Here is a 26,994-nt window from a genome sequence, read left to right as displayed (position 1 = left end):
CTTCTGCGTGTTAAGCAGCCGTGATGACCACTACACTATGAAACCTGTGAAATCCTGTTGATAGCAAATTACTTCAACAGCGAAAACGGATTGGTTTCACTGGGGATTGAACCCAGGACCTTCTGCGTGTGAAGCAGACGTGATGACCACTACACTATGAAACCTGTGAAATCCTGCAAAGCAATGGCAATTGAAAACGAGTTTTGACCGCCAGGGGAAAAAAATTATTAGTTCTGTTGGTGATGGAAGCCAAAACATCCCATCATTCGGCAACAAAGCCAAGAACTTCATATATTGTAGTTTGATAGGGTATTATTTCAACACCGAGAACAGATTGCTTTTACAGGGGATTGAACCAGTGTTAAGCAGACGTGATGACTACTACACTATGAAACCTTCTGGAAAGTTACTATGTATTGGCAAGCAGAGCAGAATTGTAACTGACGGGGCCTTTTTATTGCTGAAGAAAAGTGTTTTTGGTAATGAAACATTTACAATTTTTATTACATATTTTACCAGTTTTATTCCTACAAAGGGATATTGCTTAAATTGAAGATTACATTGAATGGGTTACTTTTTTCTACACAGTTTAATCGTTTGCTTTTGTATTTATGGGAACTATAAATTTTGAAACAAACAGGATTGTTATAATATGGGATTATGTTTTCTGCTAAAATGTTCAATAAAAAAGATTGAACCCAGGACCTTCTGCGTGTGAAGCAGACGTGATGACCACTACACTATGAAACCTGTGAAACCCTGCAAAGCAATGGCAATTGAAAACGAGTTTTGACAGCCAGGGGAAAAAAATTATTAGTTCTGTTGGTGATGGAAGCCAAAACATCCCATCATTCGGCAACAAAGCCAAGAACTTCATATATTGTAGTTTGATAGGGTATTATTTCAACACCAAGAACAGATTGCTTTAACTGGGGATTGAACCAGTGTTAAGCAGACGTGATGACTACTACACTATGAAACCTTCTGGAAAGTTACTGTGTATTGGCAAGCAGAGCAGAATTGTAACTGATGGGGCCTTTTTATTGCTGAAGAAAAGTGTTTTTGGTAATGAAACATTTACAATTTTTATTACATATTTTACCAGTTTTATTCCTACAAAGGGATATTGCTTAAATTGAAGATTACATTAAATGTGTTACTTTTTTCTACACAGTTTAATCGTTTGCTTTTGTATTTATGGGAACTATAAATTTTGAAACAAACAGGATTGTTATAATATGGGATTATGTTTTCTGCTAAAATGTTCAATAAAAAAGAAACCCAAAATCGTAGTTCTCCTTGTGATAGAAGCCAAAATGTATTGTCATTTGGCAACGAAACCAAGAATTTCATACTTTACAGGTTGATAGGAAATTACTTCAACACCGAAAACAGATTGGTTTCACTGGGTATTGAACCCAGAACGTTCTGCATATGAAGCAGACTTGATGACCACCACACTTTAAAACCTGTGATTCCTGCAAAGTAATGGCAATTAGAGACGAAATTTGACTGCCAGGAAAAAAAAAAATTCGTAGTTCTGTTGGTTATGGAAGCTAAAACATCCCGTCATTCGGCAACAAAGCCAAGAACTTCATGTATTGCAGTTGGATAGGGTATTATTTCAACACCAAGAACAGACTGGTTTTACTGGGGATTAAACCCAGGACCTTCTGCGTGTTAAGCAGACGTGATGACCACTACACTATGAAACCTGTGAAATCCTGTTGATAGCAAATTACTTCAACAGCGAAAAACGGATTGGTTTCACTGGGGATTGAACCCAAGACCTTCTGCGTGTGAAGCAGACGTGATGACCACTACACTATGAAACCTGTGAAATCCTGCAAAGCAATGGCAATTGAAAACGAGTTTTGACCGCCAGGGGAAAAAAATTATTAGTTCTGTTGGTGATGGAAGCCAAAACATCCCATCATTCGGCAACAAAGCCAAGAACCTCATATATTGTAGTTTGATAGGGTATTATTTCAACACCAAGAACAGATTGCTTTTACTGGGGATTGAACCAGTGTTAAGCAGATGTGATGACTACTACACTATGAAACCTTCTGGAAAGTTACTGTGTATTGGCAAGCAGAGCAGACTTGTAACTGATGGGGCCTTTTTATTGCTGAAGAAAAGTGTTTTTGGTAATGAAACATTTACAATTTTTATTACATATTTTACCAGTTTTATTCCTTCAAAGGGATATTGCTTAAATTGAAGATTACATTGAATGGGTTACTTTTTTCTACACAGTTTAATCGTTTGCTTTTGTATTTATGGGAACTATAAATTTTGAAACAAACAGGATTGTTATAATATGGGATTATGTTTTCTGCTAAAATGTTCAATAAAAAAGATTGAACCCAGGACCTTCTGCGTGTGAAGCAGACGTGATGACCACTACACTATGAAACCTGTGAAATCCTGCAAAGCAATGGCAATTGAAAACGAGTTTTGACAGCCAGGGGAAAAAAATTATTAGTTCTGTTGGTGATGGAAGCCAAAACATCCCATCATTCGGCAACAAAGCCAAGAACTTCATATATTGTAGTTTGATAGGGTATTATTTCAACACCAAGAACAGATTGCTTTAACTGGGGATTGAACCAGTGTTAAGCAGACGTGATGACTACTACACTATGAAACCTTCTGGAAAGTTACTGTGTATTGGCAAGCAGAGCAGAATTGTAACTGATGGGGCCTTTTTATTGCTGAAGAAAAGTGTTTTTGGTAATGAAACATTTACAATTTTTATTACATATTTTACCAGTTTTATTCCTACAAAGGGATATTGCTTAAATTGAAGATTACATTAAATGTGTTACTTTTTTCTACACAGTTTAATCGTTTGCTTTTGTATTTATGGGAACTATAAATTTTGAAACAAACAGGATTGTTATAATATGGGATTATGTTTTCTGCTAAAATGTTCAATAAAAAAGAAACCCAAAATCGTAGTTCTCCTTGTGATAGAAGCCAAAATGTATTGTCATTTGGCAACGAAACCAAGAATTTCATACTTTACAGGTTGATAGGAAATTACTTCAACACCGAAAACAGATTGGTTTCACTGGGTATTGAACCCAGAACGTTCTGCATATGAAGCAGACTTGATGACCACCACACTTTAAAACCTGTGATTCCTGCAAAGTAATGGCAATTAGAGACGAAATTTGACTGCCAGGAAAAAAAAAAATTCGTAGTTCTGTTGGTTATGGAAGCTAAAACATCCCGTCATTCGGCAACAAAGCCAAGAACTTCATGTATTGCAGTTGGATAGGGTATTATTTCAACACCAAGAACAGACTGGTTTTACTGGGGATTAAACCCAGGACCTTCTGCGTGTTAAGCAGACGTGATGACCACTACACTATGAAACCTGTGAAATCCTGTTGATAGCAAATTACTTCAACAGCGAAAACGGATTGGTTTCACTGGGGATTGAACCCAAGACCTTCTGCGTGTGAAGCAGACGTGATGACCACTACACTATGAAACCTGTGAAATCCTGCAAAGCAATGGCAATTGAAAACGAGTTTTGACCGCCAGGGGAAAAAAATTATTAGTTCTGTTGGTGATGGAAGCCAAAACATCCCATCATTCGGCAACAAAGCCAAGAACCTCATATATTGTAGTTTGATAGGGTATTATTTCAACACCAAGAACAGATTGCTTTTACTGGGGATTGAACCAGTGTTAAGCAGATGTGATGACTACTACACTATGAAACCTTCTGGAAAGTTACTGTGTATTGGCAAGCAGAGCAGACTTGTAACTGATGGGGCCTTTTTATTGCTGAAGAAAAGTGTTTTTGGTAATGAAACATTTACAATTTTTATTACATATTTTACCAGTTTTATTCCTACAAAGGGATATTGCTTAAATTCAAGTTTACATTGAATGTGTTACTTTTTTCTACACAGTTTAATCGTTTGCTTTTGTATTTATGGGAACTATAAATTTTGAAACAAACAGGATTTTTATAATATGGGATTAAGTTTTCTGCTAAAATGTTCAATAAAAAAGAAACCCAAAATCGTAGTTCTCCTTGTGATAGGAGCCAAAATGTATTGTCATTTGGCAACGAAACCAAGAATTTCATACTTTACAGGTTGATAGGAAATTACTTCAACACCGAAAACAGATTGGTTTCACTGGGTATTGAACCCAGAACGTTCTGCATATGAAGCAGACTTGATGACCACCACACTTTAAAACCTGTGATTCCTGCAAAGTAATGGCAATTAGAGACGAAATCTGACTGCCAGGAAAAAAAAAAATTTGTAGTTCTGTTGGTTATGGAAGCTAAAACATCCCGTCATTCGGCAACAAAGCTAAGAACTTCATGTATTGCAGTTGGATAGGGTATTATTTCAACACCAAGAACAGAATGGTTTTACTGGGGATTAAACCAAGGACCTCCTACATGTTAAGCAGACATGATGACCACTACACTATGAATCCTGATGAAAAGTTACTGTGTGTTGGCTAGCAGAGCAGAATTGTGACTGACAGGGCCTTTTTATTGCTGAAGGAAAGTATTTTTGGTAATGAAACATTTCCAATTTTTATTACATATTTTACGAGTTTTATTCTTACAAAGGGATATTGCTTAAATTGAAGTTTACATTGAATGTGTTACTTTTTTCTACATAGTTTAGTCGTTTGCTTTTGTATTTATGGGAACCATATATTTTAAAACAAACAGGTTTTTTTATAATATGGGATTATGTTTTCTGCTAAAATGTTCAATAAAAAAGAAACCCAAAATCGTAGTTCTTCTTGTGATAGAAGCCAAAATGTATTGTCATTTGGCAACGAAACCAAGAATTTCATATTTTATAGGTTGATAGGAAATTACTTCAACACCGAAAACAGATTGGATTAACTGGGTATTGAATCCAGAACGTTCAGCATATGAAGCAGACTTGATGACCACCACACTTTAAAACCTGTGAAATCCTGCAAAGTAATGGCAATTAGAGACGAGTTTTGACTGCCAGGAAAAAAAAAAATTCAAAGTTCTGTTGGTGATGGAAGACAAAACATCCTGTTGATCGGCAACAAAGTCAAGAAATTCATATATTGTAGTTGGATAGGGTATTATTTAAAAACCAAGAAGAGATTGGTTTCACTGGGGATTGAACCCAGGACCTTCTGCGTGTTAAGCAGACGTGATGACCACTACACTATGAAACCTGATGAAAAGTTACTGTGTATTGGCTAGCAGAGCAGAATTGTGACTGACGGGGCCTTTTTATTGCTGAAGGAAAGTATTTTTGGTAATGAAACATTTACAATTTTTATTACATATTTTACCAGTTTTATTCCTACAAAGGGATATTGCTTAAATTGAAGTTTACATTGAATGTGTTACTTTTTTCTACACAGTTTAGTCGTTTGCTTTTGTATTTATGGGAACTATATATTTTTAAACAAACAGGATTTTTATAATATGGGATTATGTTTTCTGCTAAAATGGACAATAAAAAAGAAACCCAAATAGTAGTTCTCTTTGTGATGGAAGCCAAAATGTATTGTCATTTGGCAACAAAACCAAGAATTTTATGTATTACAGGTTGATAGCATATTACTTCAACAGCGAAAACAGATTGGTTTCACTGGTAATTGAACCCAGGACCTTTTGCGTGTGAAGCAGACATGATGACCACTACACTATGAAACCTGTGAAATCCTGCAAAGCAATGGCAATTGAAAACGAGTTTTTACCGCCAGGGGAAAAAAATTATTAGTTCTGTTGGTGATGGAAGCCAAAACATCCCATCATTGGGCAACAAAGCCAAGAACTTCATATATTGTAGTTTGATAGGGTATTATTTCAACACCAAGAACAGATTGCTTTTATTGGGGATTGAACCAGTGTTAAGCAGGCGTGATGACTACTACACTATGAAACCTTCTGGAAAGTTACTGTGTATTGGCAAGCAGAGCAGAATTGTAACTGATGGGGCCTTTTTATTGCTGAAGAAAAGTGTTTTTGGTAATGAAACATTTACAATTTTTATTACATATTTTACCAGTTTTATTCCTACAAAGGGATATTGCTTAAATTGAAGTTTACATTGAATGTGTTACTTTTTTCTACACAGTTTAATCGTTTGCTTTTGTATTTATGGGAACTATAAATTTTGAAACAAACAGGATTGTTATAATATGGGATTATGTTTTCTGCTAAAATGTTCAATAAAAAAGAAACCCAAAATCGTAGTTCTCCTTGTGATAGAAGCCAAAATGTATTGTCATTTGGCAACGAAACCAAGAATTTCATACTTTACAGGTTAATAGGAAATTACTATAACACCGAAAACAGATTGGTTTCACTGGGTATTGAACCCAGAACGTTCTGCATATGAAGCAAACTTGATGACCACCACACTTTAAAATCGGTGATTCCTGTAAAGTAATGGCAATTAGAGACGAAATTTGACTGCCAGGAAAAAAAAAAATTCGTAGTTCTGTTGGTTATGGAAGCTAAAACATCCCGTCATTCGGCAACAAAGCCAAGAACTTCATGTATTGCAGTTGGATAGGGTATTATTTAAACACCAAGAACAGACTGGTGTTTACTGGGGATTAAACCCAGGACCTTCTGCGTGTTAAGCAGACGTGATGACCACTACACTATAAAACCTGTGAAATCCTGTTGATAGCAAATTACTTCAACAGCGAAAACAGATTGGTTTCACTGGGGATTGAACCCAGGACCTTCTGCGTGTGAAGCAGACGTGATGACCACTACACTATGAAACCTGTGAAATACTGCAAAGCAATGGCAATTGAAAACGAGTTTTGACAGCCAGGGGAAAAAAATTATTAGTTCTGTTGGTGATGGAAGCCAAAACATCCCATCATTCGGCAACAAAGCCAAGAACTTCATATATTGTAGTTTGATAGGGTATTATTTCAACACCAAGAACAGATTGCTTTTACTGGGGATTGAAGCAGACGTGATGACTACTACACTATGAAACCTTCTGGAAAGTTACTGTGTATTGGCAAGCAGAGCAGAATTGTAACTGATGGGGCCTTTTTATTGCTGAAGAAAAGTGTTTTTGGTAATGAAACATTTACAATTTTTATTACATATTTTACCAGTTTTATTCCTACAAAGGGATATTGCTTAAATTAAAGATTACATTGAATGTGTTACTTTTTTCTACACAGTTTAATCGTTTGCTTTTGTATTTATGGGAACTATAAATTTTGAAACAAACAGGATTGTTATAATATGGGATTATGTTTTCTGCTAAAATGGACAATAAAAAAGAAACCCAAATAGTAGTTCTCTTTGTGATGGAAGCCAAAATGTATTGTCATTTGGCAACAAAACCAAGAATTTTATATATTACTGGTTGATAGCATATTACTTCAACAGCGAAAACAGATTGGTTTCACTGGTAATTGAAGCCAGGACCTTTTGCGTGTGAAGCAGACGTGATGACCACTACACTATGAAACCTGTGAAATCCTGCAAAGCAATGGCAATTGAAAACGAGTTTTGACCGCCAGGGGAAAAAAATTATTAGTTCTGTTGGTGATGGAAGCCAAAACATCCCATCATTCGGCAACAAAGCCAAGAACTTCATATATTGTAGTTTGATAGGGTATTATTTCAACACCAAGAACAGATTGCTTTTACTGGGGATTGAACCAGTGTTAAGCAGACGTGATGACTACTACACTATGAAACCTTCTGGAAAGTTACTGTGTATTGGCAAGCAGAGCAGAATTGTAACTGATGGGGCCTTTTTATTGCTGAAGAAAAGTGTTTTTGGTAATGAAACATTTACAATTTTTATTACATATTTTACCAGTTTTATTCCTACAAAGGGATATTGCTTAAATTGAAGTTTACATTGAATGTGTTACTTTTTTCTACACAGTTTAATCGTTTGCTTTTGTATTTATGGGAACTATAAATTTTGAAACAAACAGGATTGTTATAATATGGGATTATGTTTTCTGCTAAAATGTTCAATAAAAAAGAAACCCAAAATCGTAGTTCTCCTTGTGATAGAAGCCAAAATGTATTGTCATTTGGCAACGAAACCAAGAATTTCATACTTTACAGGTTAATAGGAAATTACTATAACACCGAAAACAGATTGGTTTCACTGGGAATTGAACCCAGAACGTTCTGCATATGAAGCAAACTTGATGACCACCACACTTTAAAATCGGTGATTCCTGTAAAGTAATGGCAATTAGAGACGAAATTTGACTGCCAGGAAAAAAAAAAATTCGTAGTTCTGTTGGTTATGGAAGCTAAAACATCCCGTCATTCGGCAACAAAGCCAAGAACTTCATGTATTGCAGTTGGATAGGGTATTATTTAAACACCAAGAACAGACTGGTGTTTACTGGGGATTAAACCCAGGACCTTCTGCGTGTTAAGCAGACGTGATGACCACTACACTATAAAACCTGTGAAATCCTGTTGATAGCAAATTACTTCAACAGCGAAAACAGATTGGTTTCACTGGGGATTGAACCCAGGACCTTCTGCGTGTGAAGCAGACGTGATGACCACTACACTATGAAACCTGTGAAATACTGCAAAGCAATGGCAATTGAAAACGAGTTTTGACAGCCAGGGGAAAAAAATTATTAGTTCTGTTGGTGATGGAAGCCAAAACATCCCATCATTCGGCAACAAAGCCAAGAACTTCATATATTGTAGTTTGATAGGGTATTATTTCAACACCAAGAACAGATTGCTTTTACTGGGGATTGAAGCAGACGTGATGACTACTACACTATGAAACCTTCTGGAAAGTTACTGTGTATTGGCAAGCAGAGCAGAATTGTAACTGATGGGGCCTTTTTATTGCTGAAGAAAAGTGTTTTTGGTAATGAAACATTTACAATTTTTATTACATATTTTACCAGTTTTATTCCTACAAAGGGATATTGCTTAAATTAAAGATTACATTGAATGTGTTACTTTTTTCTACACAGTTTAATCGTTTGCTTTTGTATTTATGGGAACTATAAATTTTGAAACAAACAGGATTGTTATAATATGGGATTATGTTTTCTGCTAAAATGGACAATAAAAAAGAAACCCAAATAGTAGTTCTCTTTGTGATGGAAGCCAAAATGTATTGTCATTTGGCAACAAAACCAAGAATTTTATATATTACTGGTTGATAGCATATTACTTCAACAGCGAAAACAGATTGGTTTCACTGGTAATTGAAGCCAGGACCTTTTGCGTGTGAAGCAGACGTGATGACCACTACACTATGAAACCTGTGAAATCCTGCAAAGCAATGGCAATTGAAAACGAGTTTTGACCGCCAGGGGAAAAAAATTATTAGTTCTGTTGGTGATGGAAGCCAAAACATCCCATCATTCGGCAACAAAGCCAAGAACTTCATATATTGTAGTTTGATAGGGTATTATTTCAACACCAAGAACAGATTGCTTTTACTGGGGATTGAACCAGTGTTAAGCAGACGTGATGACTACTACACTATGAAACCTTCTGGAAAGTTACTGTGTATTGGCAAGCAGAGCAGAATTGTAACTGATGGGGCCTTTTTATTGCTGAAGAAAAGTGTTTTTGGTAATGAAACATTTACAATTTTTATTACATATTTTACCAGTTTTATTCCTACAAAGGGATATTGCTTAAATTGAAGTTTACATTGAATGTGTTACTTTTTTCTACACAGTTTAATCGTTTGCTTTTGTATTTATGGGAACTATAAATTTTGAAACAAACAGGATTGTTATAATATGGGATTATGTTTTCTGCTAAAATGTTCAATAAAAAAGAAACCCAAAATCGTAGTTCTCCTTGTGATAGAAGCCAAAATGTATTGTCATTTGGCAACGAAACCAAGAATTTCATACTTTACAGGTTAATAGGAAATTACTATAACACCGAAAACAGATTGGTTTCACTGGGAATTGAACCCAGAACGTTCTGCATATGAAGCAAACTTGATGACCACCACACTTTAAAACCGGTGATTCCTGCAAAGTAATGGCAATTAGAGACAAAATTTGACTGCCAGGAAAAAAAAAAATTCGTAGTTCTGTTGGTTATGGAAGCTAAAACATCCCGTCATTCGGCAACAAAGCCAAGAACTTCATGTATTGCAGTTGGATAGGGTATTATTTAAACACCAAGAACAGACTGGTTTTTACTGGGGATTAAACCCAGGACCTTCTGCGTGTTAAGCAGACGTGATGACCACTACACTATAAAACCTGTGAAATCCTGTTGATAGCAAATTACTTCAACAGCGAAAACAGATTGGTTTCACTGGGGATTGAACCCAGGACCTTCTGCGTGTGAAGCAGACGTGATGACCACTACACTATGAAACCTGTGAAATCCTGCAAAGCAATGGCAATTGAAAACGAGTTTTGAAAGCCAGGGGAAAAAAAATTATTAGTTCTGTTGGTGATGGAAGCCAAAACATCCCATCATTCGGCAACAAAGCCAAGAACTTCATATATTGTAGTTTGATAGGGTATTATTTCAACACCAAGAACAGATTGCTTTTACTGGGGATTGAAGCAGACGTGATGACTACTACACTATGAAACCTTCTGGAAAGTTACTGTGTATTGGCAAGCAGAGCAGAATTGTAACTGATGGGGCCTTTTTATTGCTGAAGAAAAGTGTTTTTGGTAATGAAACATTTACAATTTTTATTACATATTTTACCAGTTTTATTCCTACAAAGGGATATTGCTTAAATTGAAGTTTACATTGAATGTGTTACTTTTTTCTACACAGTTTAATCGTTTGCTTTTGTATTTATGGGAACTATAAATTTTGAAACAAACAGGATTGTTATAATATGGGATTATGTTTTCTGCTAAAATGTTCAATAAAAAAGAAACCCAAAATCGTAGTTCTCCTTGTGATAGAAGCCAAAATGTATTGTCATTTGGCAACGAAACCAAGAATTTCATACTTTACAGGTTGATAGGAAATTACTTCAACACCGAAAACAGATTGGTTTCACTGGGTATTGAACCCAGAACGTTCTGCATATGAAGCAGACTTGATGACCACCACACTTTAAAACCTGTGATTCCTGCAAAGTAATGGCAATTAGAGACGAAATTTGACTGCCAGGAAAAAAAAAAAATTCGTAGTTCTGTTGGTTATGGAAGCTAAAACATCCCGTCATTCGGCAACAAAGCAAAGAACTTCATGTATTGCTGTTGGATAGGGTATTATTTTAACACCAAGAAGAGACTGGTTTCACTGGGGATTGAACCCAGGACCTTCTGCGTGTTAAGCAGACGTGATGACCACTACACTTTGAAACCTGTGAAATCCTGCAAAGTAATGGCAATTAGAGACGAGTTTTGACCACCAGGAAAAAAAAAACTAATTCGTAGTTCTATTGTTGATGGAAGCCAGAACATCCCGTCACTCGGCAACAATGCCAAGAACTTCATATATTGTAGTTGCATAGGGTATTATTTCAACGCCAAGAACAGATTGGTTTCACTGGGGATTGAACCCAGGACCTTCTGCGTGTTAAGCAGACGTGATGACCACTACACTATGAAACCTGTGAAATCCTGCAAAGCAATGGCAATTGGAGACGATTTTGACCGCCAGGGAAAAAAAAAAAAAATTCAAAGTTCTGATGGTGATGGAAGCCAAAACATCCTGTTATTCGACAACAATGCCAAGAACTTCATATATTGTAGTTGGATAGGGTATTATTTCAACACCAAGAACAGATTCGTTTCACTGGGGATTGAACCCAGGACCTTCTGCGTGTTAAGCAGACGTGATGACCACTACACTATGAAACCTGATGAAAAGTTACTGTGTATTGGCTAGCAGAGCAGAATTGTGACTGACAGGGCCTTTTTATTGCTGACGGAAAGTATTTTTGGTAATGAAACATTTACAATTTTTATTACATATTTTACCAGTTTTATTCCTACAAAGGGATATTGCTTAAATTGAAGTTTACATTGAATGTGTTACTTTTTTCTACACAGTTTAGTCGTTTGCTTTTGTATTTATGGGAACTATATATTTTTAAACAAACAGGATTTTTATAATATGGGATTATGTTTTCTGCTAAAATGGACAATAAAAAAGAAACCCAAAATAGTAGTTCTCTTTGTGATGGAAGCCAAAATGTATTGTCATTTGGCAACGAAACCAAGAATTTTATATATTACAGGTTGATAGCAAATTACTTCAACAGCGAAAACAGATTGGTTTCACTGGGGATTGAACCCAGGACCTTCTGCGTGTGAAGCAGACGTGATGACCACTACACTATGAAACCTGTGAAATCCTGCAAAGCAATGGCAATTGAAAACGAGTTTTGACCGCCAGGGGAAAAAAATTATTAGTTCTGTTGGTGATGGAAGCCAAAACATCCTATTATTCGGCAACAAAGCCAAAATCTTCATATATTGTAGTTTGATAGGTTATTATTTCAACACCAAGAACAGATTGCTTTTACTGGGGATTGACCCAGTGTGAAGCAGACGTGATGACTACTACACTATGAAATCTTCTGGAAAGTTACTGTGTATTGGCAAGCAGAGGAGAATTGTAACTGACGGGGCCTTTTTATTGCTGAAGAAAAGTGTTTTTGGTAATGAAACATTTACAATTTTTATTACATATTTTACCAGTTTTATTCCTACAAAGGGATATTGCTTAAATTGAAGTTTACATTGAATGTGTTACTTTTTTCTACACAGTTTAATCGTTTGCTTTTGTATTTATGGGAACAATAAATTTTGAAACAAACAGGATTGTTATAATATGGGATTATGTTTTCTGCTAAAATGTTCAATAAAAAAGAAACCCAAAATCGTAGTTCTCCTTGTGATAGAAGCCAAAATGTATTGTCATTTGGCAACGAAACCAAGAATTTCATACTTTACAGGTTGATAGGAAATTACTTCAACACCGAAAACAGATTGGTTTCACTGGGTATTGAAGCCAGAACGTTCTGCATATAAAGCAGACTTGATGACCACCACACTTTAAAACCTGTGATTCCTGCAAAGTAATGGCAATTAGAGATGAGTTTTGACCTCCAGGGGAAAAAAAAAAAATTCTTAGTTCTGTTGGTGATGGAAGCCAAAGCATACCATCATTCGACAACAAAGCCAAGAACTTCATATATTGTAGTTTGATAGGGTATTATTTCAACACCAAGAACAGATTGCTTTTACTGGGGATTGAACCAGTGTTAAGCAGACGTGATGACTACTACACTTTGAAACCTGTGAAATCCTGCAAATTAATAGCTATTAGAGACGAGTTTTGACCACCAGGGGAAAAAAAAAATAATTCGTAGTACTATTAGTGATGGAAGCCGTCATTCGGCAACAATGCCAAGAACTTCATATATTGTAGTTGCATAGGGTATTATTTCAACACCAAGAACAGATTGGTTTCACTGGGGATTGAACCCAAGACCTTCTGCATGTTAAGCAGACGTGATGACCACTATACTGTTAAACCTGTGAAATCCTGCAAAGCAATGGAAATTGGAGACTATTTTGACCGCCAGGGGAAAAAAAAAAAATTCAAAGTTCTGTTGGTGATGGAAGCCAAAACATCCTGTTATTCGACAACAAAGCCAAGACAGCAGACGTGATGACCTCTACACTATGAAACCTGATGAAGAGTTATTGTGTATTGGCAAGCAGAGCAGAATTGTGACTGACGGTGCCTTTTTATTGCTGAATGAAAGTATTTTTATTAATGAAACATTTACAATTTTTATTACATATTTTACCAGTTTTATTCCTACAAAGGGGTATTGCTTAAATTCAAGTTTACATTGAATGTCTTACTTTTTTCTACACAGTTTAGTCGTTTGCTTTTGTATTTATGGGAACTATATATTTTGAAACAAACAGGATTTTTATAATATGAGATTATGTTTTCTGCTAAAAAGGTCAATAAAAAAGAAACCCAAATTCGTAGTTCTCTTTGTGATGGAAGCCAAAATGTATTGTCATTTGGCAACAAAACCAAGAATTTCATTTCTTACAGGTTGATAGGAAATTACTTCAACACCGAAAACAGGTTGGTTTCATTGGGAATTGAACCCAGAACTTACTGCATGTGAAGCAGACTTGATGACAACCACACTAGAAAACCTGTGAAATCCTGCACAGTAATAAAAACTAGAGACGAGTTTTGACTAGAGTTGAGCGCGGTTCGTGGTTCGTGGTTCATGGTTCTCCAGTTCGCAGCTCGAGTGATTTTGGGGGCTTTTCTAGATCGATCTAGAACTCGAGCTTTTTGGTAAAAGCTTGATAGTTCTAGATACATTAGAGAACGGTTCTAGCAGCAAAAAATACAGCTAATTCCTAGCTGGCTTTCCGCTGTAATAGTGTAAGTCACTCTGTGACTCACACTATTATGACATTTCAGTGTATAGTGTGCGGGAACAGCGCGTTCAGATCACTGCTGTATGGATAATGGCGATCGCCATTTTTTTTTTTTCCTTGTCTTCCTTCCCTAAGCGCGCGCGTGTAGTGGGGAGGGCCAGCATGTCAGCCAATCCCAGACACACACAGCTAAGTGGACTTTTAGCCAGAGAAGCAACGGCATGTGTGATAGGATGTCCATGTCACATGTCCCTGCATTATAAAAACGGACATTTTCCTCCAGCATGCTATTATCTGCCTTCTGCGTCCTTGGTGTCAGACATCACTGGCGCAGCTCCTATCACCGATACAGCTGTTTACGCTCCATACACAGCGCTGGACAGCATAGGGATAGCACTTTCTATCAGTCCTTTTAAGGGCTCATACCGGCAGGGTCAGAGCCATAGGTGACAGGTCCTGAAAACAGAGTTTAACAGCTACACAAGATGACAGCATCTATATAGCTAAGGCCAGGGATTTCCTCGCTGCATTTCTCCATTAGGAGGGATAGAAAGGCAGGCTTTCTTTCCTCTACCCAGAGACCCACAACCCTGCCACTGTACCCTCCTGCCCTTTGCACACTCCAACTCATTGTTACTAAGCCATTATACTAGCAAACACTGAGTGAACTTAGTGGCATCCTAAACGTGGCTATTGGACTTCTGTATAGTCCCACTAGTGCACAGACATTTGCAGCACCTCTGCCTGCATTGCACACTCAAACTCATTGTTACTAAGCCATTATACTAGCAAACACTGAGTGAACCTAGTGGCATCCTAAACGTGGCTATTGGACTTCTGTATAGTCCCAGTAGTGCACAGATATTTTCAGCACCTCTGCCTGCATTGCACACTCAAACTCATTGTTACTAAGCCATTATACTAGCAAACACTGAGTGAACCTAGTGGCATCCTAAACGTGGCTATTGGACTTCTGTATAGTCCCACTAGTGCAAAGATATTTGCAGCACGTCTGCCTGCATTGCACACTCAAACTCATTGTTACTAAGCTATTATACTAGCAAACACTGAGTGAACTTAGTGGCATCCTAAACGTGGCTATTGGACTTCTGTATAGTCCCAGTAGTGCACAGATATTTGCAGCACCTCTGCCTGCATTTCACACTCAAACTCATTGTTACTAAGCCATTATACTAGCAAACACTGAGTGAACCTAGTGGCATCCTAAACGTGGCTATTGGACTTCTGTATAGTCCCACTAGTGCAAAGATATTTGCAGCACGTCTGCCTGCATTGCACACTCAAACTCATTGTTATTAAGCCATTATACTAGCAAACACTGAGTGAACCTAGTGGCATCCTAAACGTGGCTATTGGACTTCTGTATAGTCCCACTAGTGCAAAGATATTTGCAGCACTGCTGCCTGCATTGCACACTCAAACTCATTGTTACTAAGCCATTATACTAGCAAACACTGAGTGAAATTAGTGGCATCCTAAAGTTGACTATTGGACTTCTGTATAGTCCCACTAGTGCACAGATATTTGCAGCACGTCTGCCTGCATTGCACACTCAAATTCATTGTTACTAAGCCATTATACTAGCAAACACTGAGTGAACCTAGTGGCATCCTAAACGTGGCTATTGGACTTCTGTATAGTCCCACTAGTGCAAAGATATTTGCAGCACGTCTGCCTGCATTGCACACTCAAACTCATTGTTACTAAGCCATTATACTAACAAACACTTAGTGAACCTAGTGGCATCCTAAACGTGGCTATTAGACTTCTGTATTGTCCCACTAGTGCAAAGATATTTGCAGCACGTCTGCCTGCATTGCACACTCAAAGTAATTGTTACTAAGCCATTATACTAGCAAACACTGAGTGAACTTAGTGGCATCATATAAGTGGCTGTTGGACTTCTGTATAGTCCCAGTAGTGCACAGATATTTGCAGCACCTCTGCCTGCATTGCACACTCAAACTCATTGTTACTAAGCCATTATACTAGCAAACACTGAGTGAACCTAGTGGCATCCTAAACGTGGCTATTGGACTTCTGTATAGTCCCACTAGTGCAAAGATATTGTCACGCTCCCCGGGTCCTCGGCTCCCCTTCCCGGGTCCTCGGTTCCGCTCCCCGGGTCCTCACCCCCGCTCCCCGGCTCACCTGCCACGCTCCCCGCTCTCCAGCCTCCGGTGCCCGTCCTTCCCAGGCCCCCTGGTCCCCGATCCCGGCGCCCGACGGCTTCCCAGGCTCTGGCCGGCTCCCCTGCGTCCTCCTCTCAGCTTCCTTCCCTGGCTTCTGGCACCCGGGCGGCGCGCATGCGCATTAGGGCGCGCGCGCGGTCACTGACCCTTTCTTAAAGGGCCAGCGTCCATTAACAGGAAATGAGGCTAAACAGGTACAGGGTATAAAGGGGGTTATTGTCCAAGGGGGCGGGGCCTGATCTTCGTGTTTCCTAAGCTAGGAGTCATCATCTCGGCTTCCGAACCTGAGCTGCGTCACCCGGACTACCACCCGTGACTCCGTGGTCCCAGGGACTTCTCCGCTATACTCGTGTGCACGGACTGTTCTGCTGTTTATAGTGTTCCAGCCACCGGACTCTTTACTACCATCTAGGAGTTCGGCCCAGTGGATCCACCTCCTGGGTCTGCCCGTCCACCTGGCCGTGACAGTAAGATCAGGCCATGGATCCCGCTGCAGCACTAGCAGCCGTACAGGAGGAACTCCAACGCCAGCGTGAGACTTATACCCGCATGCTGCAGTTCATGTCTTCTGTGGATGCCCACCTGAACACGCTACAAGCGGCCGTTACGTCTTCAACATCCCGGGCTTCCACTAGTCAATCCACGGATCCAGCTCCTGTGGCAACTTCTTCAGATACCACCAGACTTCGGTTGGCTTCACCACCCCGGTACGCCGGAGACCCCAAGACCTGCAGGGGATTCTTAAACCAATGCTCCCTCCATTTCACGCAGCTGCCGCATTTGTTTGCCTCCGACTAAGCCAAGGTCGCCTTCATCATGTCCCATCTAGAGGGTGAGGCACTGGCGTGGATGAACCCCTTGTGGGAGAAGGGGGATCCTGTGACCACGAACATCCAGGACTTCCTGCAGGCATTCCGTGGTACCTTTGATGAGCCCGGACACGCCTCCGCGTCTGCTTCGTCTCTTCTCCGGTTACGTCAGGGGACTCTAAAAAGGTAAGATAAACCTGGCTCACTTTATCAGGTGGGTGCACGGAGAAAAAAATAGTCAAGTAAATGCAAAAAACCCCGGCACACTCCAAGAATAAGAAGAAAATCTTGATTTTTGTGATATAAATTTTTATTTGACTTGTGTTAGAAAAGTCCGACGTTTCAACCTTAACTCAGGTTTTTATCAAGGACATTCTGGTAAATAAATCATAACAGAAAAGAAAAATATTAGTTTACACATTGTACAACAGCATTGTGTTCACATGATTACACTTCCATACATAATCCATTCAGTGAAAAAATATTTAACACGAAATCCGTGTATCTAGACAAAATATTTAAGTATGTCATGATCAGAGATCACAAGTTAAATATCATATTAAGAGAATTAAATGACCTAGTGTTATAAATCTCAATACATCAGTACATTTTCAAAAAAAGAAAAAAATAGAAAAATTGAAAAACAAATCAGAAGAGACATACTCCATAGAATGACAAAGAACAATATCATCATATCACCCACCTAAAATACAGTCACTAATTGAGATTATTTGCTAGGCAACGGATGTTGCATCAAAGTACAAGCAGCATATGAGGTGGTATACCTGAGAGACACAAAATAATGTCAGAAAACAAACAATTTCGTTCAATAAAGACAGAACATAGAAAAAATTTTTTTAGTCACAGAACACAGGGAGGTACGGGGACCAGGAGGGAACCTAGAAGCTCCCAAGGCACCAATTAAATATCTACCTTGCAGTACTGTATATTGGAGAAGAGGACAAAAAAAGTCCAGGAAGGATTAAATTGGCTCTTTATCTATCTGAATAGAAGAAAGCTATTCTCATAATCACATCATTAATATCAATAAATGTGGCTATAATAATTCAAAGCTCTCGCATATAATCTTTCCATTACCTTATATCAAGCTTTGAAGCTTTGAGGATGTAGATTTTAGCAAAAGGAAAGTATATGAGAGCGTTATGAGTGCTTGCTGAAACACTACCCAGGCTCATGCAGAGGTCTATGGGATAAATAGATGATCCATGTTACAAGGAACACTTCAAAAAAGTGCAGCTATAGTGAAGTGACATATTAACTTACTTCGATTGGATCAAGGTGAAGTGAGGGCGCTATGCCTATAGAGACTCTACTGGATAGTACAAAATTGCAATTACCTATTCCACCTAAGAAAAAATAATAAACAAATAGCTCAGGGAATAAGTATAACACCGGCTTTACCAGGGCCAAAATTTTCGGAAATCAGGGATACCAATACTAACATCCACTATTCAGTACCTTATATCAGGATGTGGGATGAGATATCCAACAAGGGGAAATAAGTAAAGGCGCTAAATATGCATACTGAGCCACTCCCCAGGCTCTTCAAGAGTCTGTCGGAATAGATTAGATAATACATGTTACAGGGATAACAAACAAAACAGGTGCAACATTAGTCGGATGGCACATTGACTTACTTTGATTAGAACAAAATGAGATGCAAGGTGCTCTGGCTGCAGAAAATATGATTAGAGCAATGCAAGGGTGCCACTACATGTTCCACCTAGGAATAACACAATTAAGTGATTCAAATAAAGAAATATCGCACTGGCATTTACCAAGCCCAAGACCAAACAGCTGATTACACAATCAACAAAAGCTGATACCAGTTCTCAGGACCGATAGGGGTCCATGTGACCAAACAGCCAATATAAAAGAGTCATGAGTCCTGGAGTTATAAACAGCAGACCAGAGCCTTTACATACCTTCAGTGGTGATTCAGGGTGTCTCATCTATGAGTGGGGAGTGCAGGCCTACATGTGCCGGACTTATTTATGCCGTGGCGGAGGGGAGCGTCCACTTCCCATTTCCTGGGAGTGGAACGCAGCGATCCGGGCGATGAGACGCAAACCGCGCATGCGCAGAGAGCGCCATCGTCAGGCGCATGCGCGGTGCGCGGCAGACCGACCGGATGCATAGAGAAAGGTGGAGGAGTGAAGAGTGCACATTTCCTGTTTCCGGAATATGGGACGCACTGCTCAGTGAGACGCACGCCGCGCATGCGCAATGCACACCATTGTGCAGCGCATGTGCGGTACACGGCAGACGGACCAGGAGCGAAGAAGTGATTGCCAGTGACTCAGTGATGACGATAGGTTAGCAGTCAATAGTGTCCTGTAGTGATGCTGGCAAGGAGTGTGTACGGTGACATTGCCAGTCATGGTGCCTGATACAGATTATTATTCAGGTGACAAGTGGAGCCTGGAAAAGAGAAAAAGACTTTTAAGTAAAAAGGTTAGGATAAAAAGGGGATTAATATAAAATTGCATGTAGATATTCACAAAGGTGCCTACAGGGAAAATAGGCAGGTATACTGAAAATCATGCAATTAAACACACAAAAGGACATAGATGGATATACATAAAATATATATAATATAGACTATGAGCATCACAGTGACCTATTATGAATCATGTTGGCCAATGCAATAAACCAAATTGTGGCATATGTGTGAGAAAAGGAGATTAAGGATGATGCAGGTCATTAAAAGATGCTCAATCAGTATGTTTCAAAGGAAACACAAGCTTACAGTATATGATCCAAAAAATGCTACAAAAACAAAAACAGGTCCGACCAGAAATCTAAATAGCGACCTCATACTCCCTGTTAAGACCACTAGGCTCTAGAGTCTTTAATGTATTGAGACAATGTTGTATTCAACAATTTGACCAAAGGTGACACATTTACCCATCCATTGTCAGGACGGGTGTTCCCTATTAGAGGTTTTTTTACGTGTGAATCATCTTTCGTCGTGTATCTAATAAAATGTCCCTGTGGTCTCGGATATGTTGGGGAAACTACCCAACATATCCGAGACAGAATCAGTAAACACAAATCTACGATAAGATGCAAACAGACCCTTCTCCCGGTACCCTATCATTTTATCACATTAGGACACACTGTTGCCCAACTGAAATATCAGATAATAGAGCATGTGCCCCCTATGCGCAGGGGAGGTAACAGGATACGCATCCTCAAAGAAAAAGAGGCGTATTGGATTCATACATTAAAGACTCTAGAGCCTAGTGGTCTTAACAGGGAGTATGAGGTCGCTATTTAGATTTCTGGTCGGACCTGTTTTTGTTTTTGTAGCATTTTTTGGATCATATACTGTAAGCTTGTGTTTCCTTTGAAACATACTGATTGAGCATCTTTTAATGACCTGCATCATCCTTAATCTCCTTTTCTCACACATATGCCACAATTTGGTTTATTGCATTGGCCAACATGATTCATAATAGGTCACTGTGATGCTCATAGTCTATATTATATATATTTTATGTATATCCATCTATGTCCTTTTGTGTGTTTAATTGCATGATTTTCAGTATACCTGCCTATTTTCCCTGTAGGCACCTTTGTGAATATCTACATGCAATTTTATATTAATCCCCTTTTTATCCTAACCTTTTTACTTAAAAGTCTTTTTCTCTTTTCCAGGCTCCACTTGTCACCTGAATAATAATCTGTATCAGGCACCATGACTGGCAATGTCACCGTACACACTCCTTGCCAGCATCACTACAGGACACTATTGACTGCTAACCTATCGTCATCACTGAGTCACTGGCAATCACTTCTTCGCTCCTGGTCCGTCTGCCGTGTACCGCACATGCGCTGCACAATGGTGTGCATTGCGCATGCGCGGCGTGCGTCTCACTGAGCAGTGCGTCCCATATTCCGGAAACAGGAAATGTGCACTCTTCACTCCCCCACCTTTCTCTATGCATCCGGTCGGTCTGCCGCGCACCGCGCATGCGCCTGACGATGGCGCTCTCTGCGCATGCGCGGTTTGCGTCTCATCGCCCGGATCGCTGCGTTCCACTCCCAGGAAATGGGAAGTGGACGCTCCCCTCCGCCACGGCATAAATAAGTCCGGCACATGTAGGCCTGCACTCCCCACTCATAGATGAGACACCCTGAATCACCACTGAAGGTATGTAAAGGCTCTGGTCTGCTGTTTATAACTCCAGGACTCATGACTCTTTTATATTGGCTGTTTGGTCACATGGACCCCTATCGGTCCTGAGAACTGGTATCAGCTTTTGTTGATTGTGTAATCAGCTGTTTGGTCTTGGGCTTGGTAAATGCCAGTGCGATATTTCTTTATTTGAATCACTTAATTGTGTTATTCCTAGGTGGAACATGTAGTGGCACCCTTGCATTGCTCTAATCATATTTTCTGCAGCCAGAGCACCTTGCATCTCATTTTGTTCTAATCAAAGTAAGTCAATGTGCCATCCGACTAATGTTGCACCTGTTTTGTTTGTTATCCCTGTAACATGTATTATCTAATCTATTCCGACAGACTCTTGAAGAGCCTGGGGAGTGGCTCAGTATGCATATTTAGCGCCTTTACTTATTTCCCCTTGTTGGATATCTCATCCCACATCCTGATATAAGGTACTGAATAGTGGATGTTAGTATTGGTATCCCTGATTTCCGAAAATTTTGGCCCTGGTAAAGCCGGTGTTATACTTATTCCCTGAGCTATTTGTTTATTATTTTTTCTTAGGTGGAATAGGTAATTGCAATTTTGTACTATCCAGTAGAGTCTCTATAGGCATAGCGCCCTCACTTCACCTTGATCCAATCGAAGTAAGTTAATATGTCACTTCACTATAGCTGCACTTTTTTGAAGTGTTCCTTGTAACATGGATCATCTATTTATCCCATAGACCTCTGCATGAGCCTGGGTAGTGTTTCAGCAAGCACTCATAACGCTCTCATATACTTTCCTTTTGCTAAAATCTACATCCTCAAAGCTTCAAAGCTTGATATAAGGTAATGGAAAGATTATATGCGAGAGCTTTGAATTATTATAGCCACATTTATTGATATTAATGATGTGATTATGAGAATAGCTTTCTTCTATTCAGATAGATAAAGAGCCAATTTAATCCTTCCTGGACTTTTTTTGTCCTCTTCTCCAATATACAGTACTGCAAGGTAGATATTTAATTGGTGCCTTGGGAGCTTCTAGGTTCCCTCCTGGTCCCCGTACCTCCCTGTGTTCTGTGACTAAAAAAATTTTTTCTATGTTCTGTCTTTATTGAACGAAATTGTTTGTTTTCTGACATTATTTTGTGTCTCTCAGGTATACCACCTCATATGCTGCTTGTACTTTGATGCAACATCCGTTGCCTAGCAAATAATCTCAATTAGTGACTGTATTTTAGGTGGGTGATATGATGATATTGTTCTTTGTCATTCTATGGAGTATGTCTCTTCTGATTTGTTTTTCAATTTTTCTATTTTTTTCTTTTTTTGAAAATGTACTGATGTATTGAGATTTATAACACTAGGTCATTTAATTCTCTTAATATGATATTTAACTTGTGATCTCTGATCATGACATACTTAAATATTTTGTCTAGATACACGGATTTCGTGTTAAATATTTTTTCACTGAATGGATTATGTATGGAAGTGTAATCATGTGAACACAATGCTGTTGTACAATGTGTAAACTAATATTTTTCTTTTCTGTTATGATTTATTTACCAGAATGTCCTTGATAAAAACCTGAGTTAAGGTTGAAACGTCGGACTTTTCTAACACAAGTCAAATAAAAATTTATATCACAAAAATCAAGATTTTCTTCTTATTCTTGGAGTGTGCCGGGGTTTTTTGCATTTACGTCAGGGGACTCTGACGGTGGGTCAATACGCGATCCGGTTTCGCACCCTGGCCTCAGAACTCGGGTGGAACAACGAGGCCCTAACCGCCGCCTTCTGGGAAGGACTCTCAGGGCGAATTAAAGACGAGCTGGCGGGTCGTGACGTACCGACCACCCTGGATGCCCTGATTGCCCTAGCGACTCGAGTGGACATTCGCTTTCAGGAGCGATCCAAGGAAGTGTCCCGTGAGAGACGTCCGGTACGGCATTCCTCTCCTCCGCGGAAACCCTCCGTACTTCAGTCATCGACAGCTGGGGCTCCCGTCTACGAGCCCATGCAGATCGACCGAGTGCGTCAGTCTGAACAACGCCGAGCAGAGCGGCTCGCCAAGGGTCTCTGCTTTTACTGCGGTGAGGGCACACACCTGCTACGCTCCTGTCCAGAGAGGCCGGGAAACTCCAAAGCCTAGGGTTGGTAGGAGAGGCCACCCTAGGTGCTGGGACTCTCTCTGACCCGGTTACATGGACAGTGCAAGTGACAACGGGAGAGACGCGGTTCACGGCTGATGCCTACCTCGATTCCGGGGCAGCAGGCAATTTCATCCAGCAGGCCACGGTGGACAAGTACCGGGTGCCTGTTATTCCACTCGACAAGCCCCTAGTGATTGCCTCGGTGGATGGGAGACCCCTCTCTGACACCATCTCCTGGATCACCAGGCCGGTCGAACTGCGTATCGGTGCCCTTCACACCGAGAACATCGCTTTCTACGTCCTCCCACACATGTCCCACCAGATCCTGCTGGGACTTCCATGGTTGCGGACACACGAACCATCAGTTACCTGGGGCACTGGCGAAATCACCCGATGGGGCTCTTCATGTCATGAGAGGTGCCTAAAGTCCATACAACCCATCCGACGACCTCCGGTTCCAGAGAACCTACCGGGGCTGCCCTCGGCCTATTGGTCCTTTGCAGATGTCTTTGATAAAAAGGAATCCGAGGTACTGCCGCCACATCGTCCATACGATTGTGCCATCGACCTGCTCCCAGGAACAACACCACCACGAGGACGGATATATCCTTTATCTCCAGCCGAGACAAGGGCCATGTCTGCTTACATCTCAGAGAGCCTGGCAAGGGGGTTCATTCGGAGATCCTCCTCTCCTGCTGGAGCAGGTTTCTTCTTTGTCAAGAAGAAAGAGGGCGACTTACGCCCATGCATAGACTACCGGGGTTTGAATCAAATCACCGTAAAAAACAAGTACCCTCTGCCGCTCATTCCCGAATTGTTTGACCGGCTTCGAGGAGCTCGTGTGTTCACCAAGCTGGATCTTCGGGGTGCTTACAATCTGGTACGCATCCGCTCTGGTGACGAATGGAAAACCGCGTTCAATACGCGCGATGGACATTATGAATACTGCGTGATGCCCTTCGGCCTGTGTAACGCTCCTGCCGTCTTTCAAGAACTGGTGAACGACGTGTTCCGGGACCTTCTCTACATCTGTGTGGTAGTGTATCTAGATGACATCCTTGTCTTCTCTCCGGACCTCCAAACCCACAGAGAAAACGTGCAGCTGGTTCTACAAAGACTGAGAGAGAATCGTCTGTACGCAAAGTATGAGAAGTGTGTCTTTGAGCAGTCTTCTCTCCCCTTTCTGGGGTACATCATCTCTGATACTGGACTGCAGATGGATCCCAAGAAGGTCTCCGCCATTCTCAACTGGCCTCCTCCTTCTGGACTGAAGGCAATCCAACGCTTCCTGGGATTCGCCAACTACTACCGCCAGTTTATCCCTCACTTCTCTGCCTTGACTGCTCCTCTCTCCGCTTTGACTAAGAAGGAGGCTAATCCAAAGGACTGGTCACCTGCGGCTGACGCCGCGTTTGGCTCTCTGAAGCGGGCTTTTGCTTCCTCTCCTGTACTCCACCGTCCGGAGTTAAACCGCCAGTTCACCTTGGAGGTGGATGCCTCCTCCTCAGGAGCCGGAGCAGTGCTCATGCAAAAGTCCTCCTCCGGGAAGATGGTGACTTGCGGATTCTTCTCCAAGGGCTTCTCAGCGCCTGAACGCAACTACACCATCGGTGACCGAGAGCTCTTGGCAGTCAAACTGGCTTTGGAGGAATGGCGCTACCTCCTGGAAGGTGCAGTGTACCCCGTGATTATTTACACGGACCACAAGAACTTGGAATACCTACGGTCCGCTCAGCGTCTGAACCCACGGCAAGCCAGGTGGTCCCTATTCTTTGCCAGGTTTGATTTCCAGCTTCACTTCCGACCCGCGGACAAGAATGTACGCGCTGATGCCTTGTCCAGGTCTTTCATGCCCATGGAGCAGGAGGAAGAGACTACCCAACCCATCATTTGTCCTAGTAAAATCATTCCGGTGGCCCCTGTCACCCTGGCCCAGATACCGCCCGGGAAGACCTATGTCTCCGAGGTAGACAGGGAAAAAGTGTTACACTGGGGTCATGCCTCGAAAACAGCCGGTCATGCTGGTCAGAAAAAGACATGGGGTGCGATTGTACGTCATTATTGGTGGCCATCCCTTCGCACGGACGTCGCTGCTTTTGTATCCGCCTGTTCCTCTTGTGCCAGGAACAAGACGCCCAAACACCTCCCATATGGCCGTCTTCTGCCTCTGCCGATACCCTCAGTTCCGTGGCAACACATAGCAATGGACTTTATTACGGACTTGCCATTGTCCTCCGGACACACAGTCATATGGGTCGTGGTGGACCGGTTCTCTAAAATGGCCCATTTCGTCCCTATGGCTGGACTGCCCTCTGCTCAGGAACTCGCGGACGCCTATATACAACACATCTTCCGCTTGCATGGCTTTCCGTTACACATCGTATCCGACAGAGGAACTCAGTTCACCTCCCGCTTCTGGAGGGCTCTCTGTAAACATCTGGGAGTGACTCTGGACTTTTCATCTGCATACCATCCTCAGTCTAATGGCCAAGTGGAGAGGGTCAATCAAATCTTGACCTCTTTCTTACGTCACTATGTTAACGCCCATCACGACGACTGGTCCGCTCTTCTTCCTTGGGCTGAATTCTCCCACAACCACCACATCAGTGAGTCGTCCTCCAGCTCTCCCTTCCATGTCGTTTACGGACTTCAGCCTTCCATCCCATTGCCTGTATCCCCTTCTTCGGATGTCCCTGCTGCAGATACAGTAGCCCGTGACTTTGCAACCATTTGGGACTCTGTCAAAGCGTCCCTTGGGCGTGCTTCCCTGCGGATGAAAAAACACGCAGACAAGAAACGTCTGGACCCTCCGTGTTTCTCTCCTGGAGATCTCGTCTGGCTTGCTTCCCAGTACGTCCGCCTGAAGATACCATCATACAAGCTGGGTCCTCGCTACATTGGGCCGTTTAAAGTCCTCAACAAGATCAATGAGGTCTCCTACAAGCTACAGCTCCCGGCCACGATGAGGATACCCAACTCATTCCACGTCTCCCTGCTCAAGCCGGTTGTCCTTGGTCCCTTCTCCGCTGCTGCCAGTCCGGCTCCTCCACCTATTGCCGATGACGACATCTATGCTATAAGGGATATCGTGGCCATGAAGACCGTACGAGGTCGACAGTTCTTCCTGGTGGACTGGGAAGGGTATGGTCCTGAGGATAGGTCCTGGGAGCCCAGGGAGAACGTGGGCACTCCTCTGATCCGTGCCTTCATGTCCCGGTTGCGGGGAGGGGGGCGTGGGGGGGGGTACTGTCACGCTCCC

The 26,994-nt window shown here is 41.0% G+C and overlaps 7 non-coding genes across 7 annotated transcripts; all 7 read right to left on the bottom strand.

Annotated features, from left to right (window-relative positions):
- Nucleotides 1–91: 91 nt before the first annotated feature.
- Nucleotides 92–164, bottom strand: TRNAV-CAC (transfer RNA valine (anticodon CAC)). Its single transcript has one exon. It is a non-coding gene; the product is annotated as a tRNA-Val (tRNA).
- Nucleotides 165–5,132: 4,968 nt separating this feature from the next.
- On the bottom strand, nucleotides 5,133–5,205 carry TRNAV-AAC (transfer RNA valine (anticodon AAC)). The gene has a single exon. It is a non-coding gene; the product is annotated as a tRNA-Val (tRNA).
- Nucleotides 5,206–6,704: 1,499 nt separating this feature from the next.
- Nucleotides 6,705–6,777, bottom strand: TRNAV-CAC (transfer RNA valine (anticodon CAC)). The gene has a single exon. It is a non-coding gene; the product is annotated as a tRNA-Val (tRNA).
- A 1,721-nt stretch (nucleotides 6,778–8,498) lies between these two features.
- TRNAV-CAC (transfer RNA valine (anticodon CAC)) lies at nucleotides 8,499–8,571 on the bottom strand. The gene has a single exon. It is a non-coding gene; the product is annotated as a tRNA-Val (tRNA).
- Nucleotides 8,572–10,292: 1,721 nt separating this feature from the next.
- TRNAV-CAC (transfer RNA valine (anticodon CAC)) lies at nucleotides 10,293–10,365 on the bottom strand. The gene has a single exon. It is a non-coding gene; the product is annotated as a tRNA-Val (tRNA).
- Nucleotides 10,366–11,498: 1,133 nt separating this feature from the next.
- On the bottom strand, nucleotides 11,499–11,571 carry TRNAV-AAC (transfer RNA valine (anticodon AAC)). Its single transcript has one exon. It is a non-coding gene; the product is annotated as a tRNA-Val (tRNA).
- A 664-nt stretch (nucleotides 11,572–12,235) lies between these two features.
- TRNAV-CAC (transfer RNA valine (anticodon CAC)) lies at nucleotides 12,236–12,308 on the bottom strand. Its single transcript has one exon. It is a non-coding gene; the product is annotated as a tRNA-Val (tRNA).
- Nucleotides 12,309–26,994: the final 14,686 nt, after the last annotated feature.

The sequence above is a fragment of the Anomaloglossus baeobatrachus genome, chromosome 2 (genome assembly GCF_048569485.1).
Source record: "Anomaloglossus baeobatrachus isolate aAnoBae1 chromosome 2, aAnoBae1.hap1, whole genome shotgun sequence".
Lineage (NCBI taxonomy): Eukaryota > Metazoa > Chordata > Amphibia > Anura > Aromobatidae > Anomaloglossus > Anomaloglossus baeobatrachus.
This window is presented reverse-complemented; position numbering and strand designations above follow the sequence as displayed.